This window comes from Chiloscyllium plagiosum, chromosome 14 (assembly GCF_004010195.1).
Source record: "Chiloscyllium plagiosum isolate BGI_BamShark_2017 chromosome 14, ASM401019v2, whole genome shotgun sequence".
Lineage (NCBI taxonomy): Eukaryota > Metazoa > Chordata > Chondrichthyes > Orectolobiformes > Hemiscylliidae > Chiloscyllium > Chiloscyllium plagiosum.
In genome coordinates this window covers 12886227-12899659 of record NC_057723.1, presented here as the reverse complement: position 1 = coordinate 12899659, position 13433 = coordinate 12886227, and the positions used below count along the sequence as shown (strand labels likewise).

The window sequence follows — 13433 nt, the reverse complement described above, 5'->3', positions numbered from 1 at the left end:
ATCTGTGTTACGTGGACCTTGCAACATAAATCTTGATGGCTGGATTCTTGTAGTTTTCAGCAATTTCAAAAGGTCAGCTAGGACCATAAATAACTACACCAGTGTCCAGACTGAAATTTCACTTATTGCCTTTAATTTCTGAAGTAACTGGCAAAAATTATTAATTCTGATCTTTGACTTAATTGAGGGAATCTACATTGTTATTTCTTTCTTAATTTTTAATTCCCAGAATTTACCAAATACATGTCCTTGCTTTCTTCCTTACTTATACATTAATGTTCACAGAACAGTTTGAATTGTCCTGTCATCCTGCATTTGAGACACTTGGAATCCCCCTGCTGGTCAATATTGTTTTCTCTGCTGTTTTCTGAAGTCACAATGTGAGCTCTTTGAAATGACAGCTGCAAAGTTTCCCAGTTTTTGCTCCATTTTGGTGGCTTTTTGAGTGGCTGCTTTTGGTCTACCCAATTCATCCAAAGTTTTGGTATTTCCAAGGATCATGAACCAATACAACTCCTCTCGGTTCAGGCTTTCTAACATATAGATCCACTCGCTCAAGTGTTATGCAAGCACAGAAGAAGCTGGAGAAACTCAGAAGTTCTGGGAGCAACTGTGGAGAGAGAAACAGAGTTAATGGTTTGAGTCTGACTGAAATCTTTGGTTCTAGCAAGTTCTAAAAGAGTTGGGCTGCTTTTGTCAGCAAATAATTAGATATCTTTTCTTTGCATACTCCTATGAAAATTTGGTCAAGACTGAATTTGTTATTCCAAGCATCAGCATTGGCTAGTTAACCGACTAGATTCTTATTAGGATCTCAAGTTTAATCAAGTTTATTCAGTTATCAAGTTCTGTTTTGCATCAAAGTATACTTTGAAAGTTTTTGGATGTCTGGTGAAGGAAGTCTATAATCTACAGTTCACATAAAGGGCAGATTGTTCTACTAAGCTAGATAACATCCACACAGATATGTGTAGGTTGTTCCAGCTCTATTTACTGAGAATAGATTATGACAAAGAGGATGAAAAAGTTATTGATGTGGGGGCATTAAGTAGAGTGAGAAGTATCAGCAGTTTTTAGATCAGAGTGGTGCTGGAAAAGCACAGCAGGTCAGGCAGCACCCAAGGAGCAGGAAAATCGAGTTTTGGGCAAAAGCCCTTCATCAGGAATCAGGCTTTTTGCCCAAAATGTTGAGCTTCATGCTCCTCGGATGTTGCCTGACCTGCTGTGCTTTTCCAGCACTACTCTGATCTAAACTCTGGTTTCCAGCATCGGCAGTCCTCACTTTTGCCTTGAGAATTATCAGCAGCCCATCAAAATAGTGTTGACCTTTAGTCAAGGCTACCATTTAGTGGGAGATTTCTTTTACTGGTTTTGACCTTTATTTGGAAGAATGCTTTTAACCAAGCCAAGTAAAGTTCACAAGAAATGCTTGGACAATAATAGGATTCAGAATTTGGGCATTTGTGGTGCAGTGGCAATGTTCTTATTTCTGAGCCAGGAGGCCTGGGTTCAGGCTTCCACCTGCTCCAGAGGTATATCATAACATCACTGACCATTTTGATGAAAAATATCAAGGCTTCAGAATATTCTTTCTGATTTCACTTCAGCCTCTAATCTTCAACATATGATGCATTAATCTGTGAAACCATCCTAATAGGATTTCTTTTATTATATATTTATATCCTAACTGCCCAACATTCTACCCTACAGTTTTACCATTAGCAGGGGTGCATGTTGAGTGGGCCACCACTGGTAGATTAATTGAAGCCATTAAGTAGCCAATTAATTCCCACTTGAAAATGTCACACCACTCTTATTGGAATTTATCTAATTGAGGAATAAATATTAGCTTGCAAATGATCATTGAGTGTTGCTGTAGTGAATTATGCAACATGGATAGCTTTTTTCCACTTTTCCTCAGCCTATCAAGAAGTCAAAAAAGGTAAGGAAATAAAAAGACAATTACATTGTTGCATGTAGAAAATCCCAGTTATGAGCAATGGAATTTCTATTAACTGTGTGAACACCAACTACATTAAGGAAATGACGCAAGGAAGATAATATCTTGGGGTAGATACTGGAAACTATTGGTAAATGTTAGACAATATCTAGATTATAGATATGTGAAGCAATGCTTTTCATATGAACGTTTAGAATGTTTGAAAATTTGTGGTCAACATAATTCGTCCCAATGTGTCATTGGTTGGTATTTCCCATTTCCTCCCAGTGACTGAATTCACTTCTGGGGTCTGCACCATTGTATAAAAGGAATAGACAACATGCAAAACCAGCACAACAATTGGAGCAAGGAATAGCAACCAGAACTTCTCCAGAGCTTCAAAGCAAAATGCTTGCCATCTACCTACTTCTACTCAGCTCTTCTGTGACTGCACTTGAAATGTGCCCTGAACAAATACTTCATGAAATTAAGAACAGTATTTACGCACTGAAGAATTTGACAGTGAGTTTGACGTCTGTATTCTGTAAATTGCATAAATTTTTCAAAAATGTCCAGTGACATTTAGTATTTAACTCCTTTAGGCATTGTATATAGACTTTTATCGAAACTGCCAGGATTTGTTTAATGTATAATTCCTTGTCTGTACTTTGTTAATGAATTCTAACTGGACTTATGTTTTACTTTTGTAGTATTCAACACAGCTGTCAACTCCGATCGTGTTTGGGGTATGCAAATTTATTCTTTATGTCTTCAACATAAGTCTGAATTTAACATTTATTTTGAGAAACTCTTGAAGTTTTCAAACTGCTCAGGCATTTAACTCTGAATTTTTATTTTGCAAAATGACTGCAAAATAATAATGTCTCTTTTGATAGATAAGGTATCTATTTGCTAAAATGTTTTGTTCATGTTGAAACCACTATTGATAGTGTTTGCTCTGTTCCACTGCGGCTCTTGATTTCAAAGTGATATCAAATAGTGGGCCATATCATCTTCTTTATTCAATCTGCACGTCAGGCTGGTTATAAAGATGCTGCTTACAATTTCTAGGCACTCAACTGTGGCATTGCCAACCTGAAATTGCAATGTCCGTGTCCCAACTTTGTATTTTCTACTGTTAGGGTTTACCTGGTGAATCAAAGTTCACAACTTGAACCAAATGCAGTAGGCAAACTGTCTCTGGTATCACAAGAAGAAAACCAATTGCTTATCCAAATTATTGAACAAAAGACCAAGGATCCAATTTCAATTGAAATTTAGGTCTCTCAAGTAGTGTACTGTATATGAGACGTGAGTCAGGGAGCACAGCCAATTTCTAAAATGTATGCTTGAGGATTAACATCCCTCATCTTAATAAAAATAAGATAAAAATAAAATAATGAGCAATCTAAAGAAGTGTAGAAATATGCACCCACATATCCAAACCTCCAGGCTAATGTTCTCAGGATATGGAACTTGGTGAAATTTGAATTTAATTAAAAAAAGATCTGAACTGAAAATGGCTAATCTGGTTTAGCAATTTTCTTTGTTAAGGAAATCTGCCATTCTTCCTTGGTCTGATCTGCTGGTGAGTCCAGACTCACAATGCTGTTGGCTCTTACCTGGCCTTGGAAAATTTGGGGTAGGGAAATAAGTGTTGACTTAAGCATTGGCATCCAATTCTTATGCATGGAAAATGTGGCTTGAATCAGATAAAAAAGACAATGGCAATTTTAAACTAGCAGCTAATTTCATCCATTGTATGTCTCATTTTCAATGGAATGTTAGGTTTCAATAATTAAATACTAATTTCTGATTTTTTTTTTCTTTTAGGATGCAAACTGCATTAAAAAATCAATTGAGATATTCCGTAAAGGGCTAAACTCATTGGACAGTGAAAATGAAGCTCTAATAAAAATAACTTCAAATTTAAACATTCTGAAGAAAATATTCAAGGTAATTCTGCGTAGTTCATTTATCTTTGCAAACATTTGTTCATAAATCTCTCCATACCTTCTACTTATCTTTTACGTCATTGTGATTGTGTCTGTAGGTTAAATATAATGCATTGAGTAATGTTTTAGCCACCATGCTTATTATTGATCCATTACTTGACACGCATGTAAAACAAAAGCTCAGGTTCTATCCTGGTGCATTTCTGAGTTATTTGATGCTATTCAGTGCAGTAGTTGTATTGGGACAATGGCTGAAGGAGAGACAAAGTGGAAAACGTGCCTGAGTCTCCATTCTGGTCCATTGTCCCAAGCACATAGCTGGAATGTGCAAATGTATATGTGAGATTTGAGAACAGGATGGATTTCGACTTTGCTGCCTTTTAATGTTAAACAGCTTAGCAGGCAGCCTGAGTTTACTCATAATGAATAGTCATTTGTGCAAAATAGCGGAGAGCTATTTGTTTAATGGTAACTTGTGCATAATTTGCCATCTCAATGTGTCAATAGAAGAGTGTAGAAATAAATAGTTGTGTCATCGAATGAATGAAATGTTGAATCGATATCCTTCTTCTGAATCTATTTACAGAATCATCACTCTGATTGTCCATCAGTTTCAACTAAGGATTTAGAATTCAAGAAATTCATACAAAGATTTAAGAATTTTGTATCGTGGTTAATCAGTGTCAAGTGCAAACAGGTGTCTGAGGAGAAGCAAGCTACTTACTTTGCCTAATACCCTCCCGAAATTTTCTTGCCAGCAGTTTCATAATCACCAGTGCAAAGGTTAACTTAATATTTTACAAATTTCTATCATATTTCTAAATTTATGAATGAAGTCCGAAGAACAGTTGTTTGTGTAGACATTTTAACATACAACATGTATGATCCATAAATGAATTTTTCTTCTATTAGTTGTAAAATGTTAGATTCAAACACTCAGCATTGCTAATAAGGCAGCATTTTAGAATTATCCACCACACTCTGGCTAAATGAAATACTAGTCTTCACAGCCCCAAAACTAGAGTCATAGCGTCCCACAGCATGGAAACAGGCCCTTCGGCCTAAGCTGACCACAAATTCTGCAAGTTGGGGAAACGTAGTCTCCAGGATTACCAACCTGCATGGGAAATCCTGAGGGATTTTTTAATCCATTGCCTTAACCACTCAGCCAAAACTACAGACTCCTAGAGAATTCTAGAGAAGAAGGAACGGAGTGAGCTTTGTTAATACTTTGTTAAATAATTCAGCATCATGGAGGTTTGGCAATTCATATTGCTTCTCCTCCCTGACTGTTTTATTTCCAGACTTGAGGTTTTCCATCTGGAACAGTCTGGTTCTGACTTCCCCCTGACATCCCGGCCTTTGAAGTAGCCTGTCAGGACAAACCTTCCCCAGGAACTTTGAAACAGGGTCTGTAGCAAATGGGAAATCTGCTATGCAGCACTTTGACAGACTGGGCAGGGATTTCATTAATTTTTAAGGAGCGTAATGACTCTGCTATCAGAATTAATGTTGATACAACACAGTTGCTTAATGATTCAGGGTTGAGATGGCACCTCATTCACTAAGACATTGATCGCATTTTTGCCCGTAATGTACAAACACTCTGATTTAAAAATGAGAGAGAGCTGGATTCAGAATCAAAGCTCAGTTTTTGAATGCCAATGTTTATATTACAAATTAAGTAACTATCTTCCTGAGGAATTTTATGATAGATCAATATACTTAAATTACATTAAAACTTAAAAAGGTGGATAATGCTAAAATACATTACTACATAAAGCAAGATTGCTGGTAGGATTTACTGAAATGCTTCAGATGAACAAAATGGAGAGGCATAATTATTGATTGATTGATTCTGTTAAGCAAAGTACTTGAAATCATTTTTTCTGTCATCAATTAATGCATTTGTATTAGATTTTTTGTGTGTAATTGGTTGTAACACTAGCTTCCAAGGAACCTTTATTTCTCATAAGCTCATCAGAGCGATATAATGAGCAAAATAAGGACTTGCAAACATTTGGGTGGGAACAGCTGATGCTGGTATCTTCACATCAACATTTAACACAGTTAAACACAATTTCTTTGGCAGGAAGTCAAGCCATGGTCTCATTGACCTACATAAGAGAACACTGATATCTGAGGCAGTGGAAATGCCGAAAGATTGGATATAAAGTTTATGAAAATTATGAATAGTATTTATTAATTTATTTATGGTTAAATGCTCTATGAAGGCTGTATTCAAAGGAACCTACTGTCTGATAGTGTGTAACAGAAAACACTTTGTTGGTCTCTTTATTTTAATATTTATTCATATTTATTTATGTGGTGTTGCAAGTATTTCTGATGTTTATCATATTAAAAAATAAACAATTTATCAGCAATGCAAATTGTTTGTATGTGAAAAACTGATTAATAAACCTTCTGCTGATCATTTTGCTAGGATCTTGGTCAAGACTAGTAACGTTCAAAAAGAACTTTTCCTTCACAATTATAAACTAAGATCACACATTTTAAAGAGAATGCAATTTTTTTGTAGAAAAATTAAAATGATCGAGCATTTATTCATTAAACCACATTTTCAAACAATACTCTGCCCATTCGACTCTTACTTAAAATGGAGAGCTCCTTTTTTTACGTTAGTTACTCGATGTCCATTCAAATCTCTTGAACCAAACCGATGTATTCCTCAGCTCCATAGCACTTAATATGTTTGCTTTCCTTTCCCAATTATGTTCCAACTTGAAAGCTTCTTTGGGCATTCCTGCAGTAGAATCCTTTGGCCCTATTTCAAAACCTTAAAAGTTTGAAATTCCCCAATCTGAACATAGACCCTACTCACATGCTTGTAGAGTGACTCAAAGTCAGAAACAGCCTTGGTTCATGATCTCCCTCTGTTCTTTGTTCTGTCTGCTCAAAGATTCTCTCTCTGCCTTCTCCAAGCTAGGTATAGATGACTCATTTGATGTAGTGAAAAAACACCTTTGAACCCCACAGATCATCTCCATGGTGATATGATACACCTAACCTGTTGTCAGATAAAAAAATCAAGTTAATTATCTCAAATAGCAATCTTTCCCTTTGGTCTGAAAGCCACATAGATACTTCAAAATGCTCTGCTGTTTACCTTAAAATGCTTCTTTGATCTGGGGAAGTTTCATGAATAGGTCAACTTGAAACTGCACCTATGCCCTCCCCTGGTTCACAGTTTAACTTTAAACCCTTTTATGAGATGACTATGGATAGTCAGTGCGGTGGCTCAATAGTTAGAATTGCTGCCTAACAGTGCTAGGGACCTGGATTCAATTCAACCCTTTGGGTGACTGTCTGTGTGGAACTTGCATGTTCTCCCCCGTGTCTGCGTGGATTTCCTCCCAGTGCTCTGGTTTCCTCCCACAGTCCAAAAATGAGCGGATTAGGTGGATTAGTCATGGGAGGTGCAAGGTTGCAGGGATTGGGTGAGTCTGGGTGAGATGCTCTTTGAAAGTTCAGTGTGGACTTGATGGGCTGAATGGCCTGCTTTCACACTGTATCCTATGTCCATCTCTTCAAGAGATAAGTAGACAGGGCACCATAATTCCAGGTATGAAAACTTCTTGCCATCATCACATTGAGATAAGAATATTTCCCCTTCAGTCTGTAAATCAAGGCCTATCTGACAAAATATACAAACTGAGATTGCTTTCATGTATGACAAATTTAAAAGCAGTTTCCCAAACCACAATAATATCTTATAAACCAAAAGTAAAAAAGAGTCATAGGGTATTTCAGCATGAAAAGAGGCCCTTCGGTCTATCAAATCTGCACTGGTCATCAAATACCTATCTACTTTAATCCTATTTCCCACGACTTGGTCCCCTGTGATTTTTATGTTATGGGGATTTTCATGTGCTCATATAAATGTCTCTTAGATTTCATAATGGCTCCAGCCTCTATCACCCTTTTCTGGCAGTGAGTTTGAGATAGCCACCACTCTCTGGATGAAGCAATTTATCCTTAAATCCCTTTTGCTAACAACTTCTCAAGGGCAATCAGAGACAGTTAATAAATGCTTGCGATGCCTACCTACCATGACAGAGTTATAACAATTGCTAGACCATTTTGAAATGTACAATTTGAGTTGGACACGATGTGTCATTTGCCAATTTTACTGATTTTTCCCAGTAATTGAGCCACCTGCAAATAGGAAACATTTACTCCTATCCCTTGATAAATTTTTTAGATCTCCCTCAGTCTTCTCTGTTCTAAAGAAAACAATCCCAACCTATCTAGTCTGTCTTCATAGCTGACTCGTTCCTGCCCAGGCAACATCCTGGTGAAGACTTTCTGTACCCTCTCCAGAACAACCACATCCATCGCGTCCTGTGGTGACCAAAGATGCATTCAGAATTTCAGTTGAACAATCCTTAAATAATTTAATAATGAAATTATGCATTTGAAAAAAATTAAAATATGGCCATAAATACATGACAATGTCAAGCAGTGGAATTCTATTCACTTGCACCTCAGCGTTCACAGTAACAATACTCCATGATTCAGAATTACATGTGATAATTGACATTCCACACAAACATTGAATTGAATTGAATTTAATTTATTGTCATGTGTACCAAAGCACAGTGAAAAGCTTTGTCTTGCGAGCTATACAGCCAGATCACATAATTAAGTCACATAGATAAGTGAATAATAGGTCAACAGCGGCAAAAACAAAAACAAAGGTACATCCATTCAATATTCTAACAACAGTAGGGTAGAAACTGTTTTGAAACTGGCTGATGCATGTGTTCAGGCTTCTCTACCTTCTCCCCAATGGCAGATGTTGTAGAAAAACATTGCCAGTGTGGGATGGATCTTTGAGAATGCTGATGGCCTTTTCTTGACAGCGGGCCTGGTAGACAGATTCAATAGATGGGAGGTTGGCCTTTGTGATTGTCCGAGCCGAGTTCACCACTTCCTGTGACTGTCTCTGATCTTGAATGGTACAATTGCCATACCAGGTAATGATACATCCAGACAGAATGCTCTCGATAGTGCACCTGTAAAAGTTGGCAAAGGTATTCAATGTCATGCTAAATTTCCTCAGTTGCCTGAGGAAGAAGAGACTTTGTTGGGCCTTTGTAACCAGTGCATCTACATGAAGAGTCCAAGAAAGCTTGTTGTGGATGACCACTCCCAGGAGCTTGACACTTTCCATTTGTTCTACCTCTGTGCTGTTGATGTGTAAGGGGGCATGAGTAACGTCCTGCCGACATCAATAACGAGTTCCTTGGTTTTGCCGGCATCGAGAGCTAGGTTGTTCTCAGTGCACCATTTTTCAAGGTCTTCCATCTCTCGTCTGAAGTCTGTTTCATCACCATCTGAGATTCGACCAACTATGGTGGTGTCATCAGCGAACTTGTAAATGGCATTAGTCTGGTATTTGGCAATGCAGCCATGGGTGTACAGTGAGTACAGTAGGGGGCTGAGTACACACACCTGGGGGTCTCCAATGTTGAGTGCTAGTGAGGATGAAATATTGTCCCAAATCTACATGGATTGTGGCTTGTGGGTCAGGAAACTGAGGATCCAGTTGCAGAGAGTGGGGCTTAGTCCAAGATCACTAAGATTAGTGATCAGTCTCGAGGGGATAATAGTGTTGAAGGCTGAACTGTAATCAATGAGTAGGATTCATACATAGCTGTTTTTGGTATCAAGATGTTCTAGGGAGTAAGTGTTATGCCATTGAGATGGAACAGTTGGTCCAACAGGCAAATTGGAGCGTGTCAAGAGTAGTGGGGAAGCTGGAGTTGATTAATGCCATGACCAGCCTTTCAAAGCACTTCATGACAACTGAAGTTAGGGCCACTGGGTGGTAGTCATTGAGACATGCTGCATGAGCCTTCTTAGGCACAGGGATGATGCTGGCCCTCTTGAAACAGGCAGGGACAGCAGCCAGCTGCAGAGAGAGGTTGAAGATGTCCAAGAAGACCTCTGCCAGTTGATCTGCATGTGCTCTGAGTGCGTGGCCTGGTACTCTGTCTGGTCCCATTGCTTTCCTTGGATTCACACAAAGGAAAACTGATTTGACCTCTGGTGCAGTGATTGTTGGGATAGGTTCGTCGGGACTAGAACGTGTTGAGACGATCTGGGAGGGATGTGTCATCATCTGCTACCTTGCATTGTCTCTTTGTAGAACCTGTTATGTCATTCAGTCCTTGCCATAGTCGCTGGGTGTCTGACTGGGTCTCTAGTTTGGATCGGTATTGGTCCTTGGTTGTCTTAATGGCTCTGTGAAGGTCATACTTGGATTCCTTATATTTAAGTGGGTCGCCTGATCTGAAGGCTTGATGCCTGGTTTAACCCTGCAGATGACTGAGATCAGCCCTTAGATAAACGTAATCGTTGTTAATGGTGTGGTCTTGCTATTCACATTTCTTGGAAAGGTGCTCAGTATGAATTAGCCTGAAGTTTCTATACTGGGGTGATCAATTCACATCATTTGACTCAGTCCATCTTTGCAAAAGCTGAACTAAAATGAACAGGAACTGATGAAAAACTGAATTGGCATCCTGCAAAAGTAGGTTATTTCTGTTCTATAGAAATAAATTGAGGCGGTTTCTATAACTAATAAAATCTTCAGCAGAATGTCTTTAGCAACATAGGTCCCAGACTTTTGAATTCATATGAACATATGAGATAAACACATGAGATCATTGAGTCTGCTCCACCATTCGGCAAGATCATGATTGATCTGATTCCTCCACATTCCTGCCTTTGGTAACCTCTTAACCCTATTCTTAACACAAATCTATTTACCTCAGATTCTGATTCCTGAACTGGCTGAATTATTTAGCCAGTTTGTTAACTGGTATTCCTTTAGTGAGGACTGATTTCTAAACTCCTGATGCACACAATGTGTTTCAGGTGTAACTCAGTTCTCATTAGGGGGTTGTTGTTTCACTGGCTGTTTACAGCCTGTATGTTACTCTTTTTTTCTCTTTCACTTTTGAGAAAAAGACAATGTCGATTTTGAGGCAGGGCACAGCCCTTGGACTCTAGTTTTCTTTGTTTTTCTTTGTTTTCTTCACTGTTTTTTGGTGTTTGGACTGAGCTCTTGTGAAGAAATACATCTTACCAGAAGAGCTGTTCCTGTGCGGAGGCCTAGCCCTGGGACTAGGCCTCTGAAGACTGAACACCTGTGTGTGTGCTGGGAGGTGAGCACTTGCTGTATCTTGGAGTTTAGGAGAAGACCTTTCATTCAGGAGTGGACCAAACCCCTGTGAGTTAACTGCAGCTTTACATTATACTGTGTTCCTGGGAGTGGGCCTGGTTCTCCAAGGATGGGCCAGGACTCCATGGAGATTGAACACCTGTGTGCTGTCGGGTGTGCATTTGCTGCCTTCGGGAGTGGACTCTGCCCTCAGTTGTGGACTCTGTTTTTAGCAACAGACTCTGCAGTTTGGAATGGACTCCATTTCTGACAATGCACTTTGTATACTGGAGTGGACTCTGTTCCTGGGAATGGCCTCTACATTTTGAAGAGAACTGTCTATGCTAATTGACTCTATGTATCAGAAAGGACTCTGTTTGTAGATAATTAACTCTGTCATGTGGTTTGTTGGGGTCGTCACCTGCACTGTTTTGTGTGTCCCTGGGTTTGGCAGGCCTTACTATGAGCTGGGATGCTCATAGGTCGTCCTGAAAGCTGTCACCCTGAGAGCTGGAGGGTGGGTAGGCCATCCTGTGAACCTGAAGGTTGGTAGGCTGTCCCAAAAGCTGGAGGGTGGGTAGGCCACCCTGATGCCAGTCGCCCCGAGAGCCAGAAGATAGGTAGGCTGTTTTGGGCACTGTCGTCCTGAGAAAGGGTGATTGGGACAGGCTGTCCTAGAGGTGGTCAAAAAATGTCAGAGCAGCCAAGAGCAAGAAGGAGTGTAGGGGCAGACTGAGATCCAGAAGGCTTGTGGGCTGCCCTGCACAGTGTAATTCCAGGGGAAGGGGCAGGCTGTCCTAGAGGTAGTCAGAAGGTGTGTCAGGATAGCCCATTGGCTGGACGGCGCATCGAGGTGGGTGAGATCCCATTGGTACATAGTGGCAGACTGAGAACGGAAGGTGGGTAGGCCGTCCTCAGCACTGTCACCCCGGGTGGGTACCGGGGCAGGTTGTCCTAGAGGTGGTTGAAAGGTGCTGAGGGTGGTTAGTGAAGCCAGAAGGTGGGTAGGCCATCTTGACCGCTGTCACCCTGGGCAGGTACCGGGGCCGGCTGTCTTAGAGGTGGTCAGAAGGTGCTGAGGGTGGTTGGTGAAGCCGGAAGGTGGGTAGGCCATCCTCAGCACCATTACCTGGGCGGTTACCGGGGCGGGCTGTACTAGAGGTGGTCAAAAGGTCTGTCAGGGTGGAAAGAGAACTGGAAGGGGCATGGGGTGGATAGAGAGCCGGAAGGTGCGTAGGAGCGGGCTGCCTTAGAGTGGTCGGAAGGTGGGAGGGATGGGGGGGCTTGCTGGGTTTCTGGGGGTCTGTATTGTATGCACTGTTTTTTTTATGTAACTGGACTGTCTTATATGTACAAATGTCATTGTTACTGTTTGTAATTGAAACTGGGATTGGAGGTTAGTCCTCATTTCCCTGAAAACTAGCTGAACTGGGGGTTTGGAGCCTGTCTATACTGCTCCTCCCCCTTGTAAAATTGCTGTTTCTTTGTATACAGCTGTTAATGTTAATTGTTTTGTAAACTGTGAATTGTTTAATAAAATAATAAAATATAAAAATGGGAGATTAGGTCGATGACTGTCCTGCAGGAAGGCTAGCCAAGGACGATCTGATCAGTATGTTGTGTGGACGGCTGTCAGGTATCTGTTATAGCTATATTGGGTCTGTGTTCTCTGCACTGTTTCTCATTTGATTGCACCGTCTTGTCTGTGTTTGTCACTGTTATCTGTGATGACTGGAAGTGGGATTTGAGGTTTGTCCTCATCTCCCTGGAAACAGGTTGAATGGTGGGGTTTGGGGTATGGCTTTGCTGCCCTTTCCCCTGTATAGTTTTTTTTTTGTGAACTGCTGCTTACTGTTTATTGTCAACTGTATTTCGAACTGTTTAACAAAATAAATAAAAAATGAGATTCAGAAAGTCTTCTCACTCTAATGGCTGGCTTTGAGCTGGCTGGTCAGAGTACATATATGATGCACATGTAAATAAAGGTCAAATTTATGACAGGATACCTGCATCTGTGCAGTTATTTCATTGTTGTTTTCTGTATGCTAATCTTTTACAATTCATACACAAGAATACCCAGATCCCTGTGCATATCAGAACTCTGCAATCTTTCACCATTTTGACAGCATAATTCTTTTTTTCTCTCATACTTCATTTGGCAGATCTTCTCCCAGTCACTTATCCGCCATTTGTTGCCTTCATAACTTAGTTTCTGGCCTATTTCTGTGTCATCAGCAAACTTAGAAACTGTACTTTCTGTCCCTTAAAGCAAGTCATGGGTGTAAATTATATAAACTTGAGGCACCAGTGCTAATCTCTGTGCAGACAAATGAGAAACAAATGGAAAAAA

General features: G+C 40.0%; 1 long non-coding RNA gene across 1 annotated transcript; it reads left to right on the top strand.

The window, feature by feature from the left end:
* Window positions 1-1880: 1880 nt before the first annotated feature.
* Window positions 1881-2694, top strand: LOC122556890. The gene is made up of 3 exons (XR_006313684.1): window positions 1881-1942; window positions 2228-2461; window positions 2650-2694. It is a non-coding gene; the product is annotated as an uncharacterized LOC122556890 (long non-coding RNA).
* The last annotated feature ends 10739 nt before the right edge of the window (window positions 2695-13433 follow it).